The following is a 505-nucleotide window of genomic DNA, read 5'->3' as shown; positions in this document are numbered from 1 at the left end:
TGTTTCATTGACCGCACCCCCCAACCATCTTCTCCTCAATTATTAATTTTACTTTCCTCCTTTATTAAGAAGCATTATTCTTATCTATTTATTTTATTATTATTTTTTTCTTTTAATAAGAACATTGTATATAGTTAGGGGTGTCATTTGTATGACTATACCCCCTCATAATCAACTGTTAAAAATATATATATAATATAAGTTATATCAACCATGTAAGGCCCACCAGTCCGATCTGGTATAAAAATAAAATAATAAATAAAAAATGCTTACTATAAATGTTTGAGTACGTAGTACAATAATCCTACCTAAAATATTTCAAGCTTAGTACAATTAAAGTCATTTGTATTAAACAATAACTTTAATGGAATCAATACTCAAACCAGTTTTTTATACTTGTATTTAGAATCAATACTCAAAAGAAGTTGAGTAGAAGTAATCGTACCAATCATTTAGAATGAATGAATGAGAAGTAATTTTATTCCGGGACATCTAGTCTAAAAAA

This window comes from Halyomorpha halys, unplaced genomic scaffold (assembly GCF_000696795.3).
Source record: "Halyomorpha halys isolate HHAL.00 unplaced genomic scaffold, Hhal_1.1 Scaffold27.1, whole genome shotgun sequence".
NCBI classification, from domain to species: Eukaryota; Metazoa; Arthropoda; class Insecta; order Hemiptera; family Pentatomidae; genus Halyomorpha; species Halyomorpha halys.
This window is presented reverse-complemented; position numbering follows the sequence as displayed.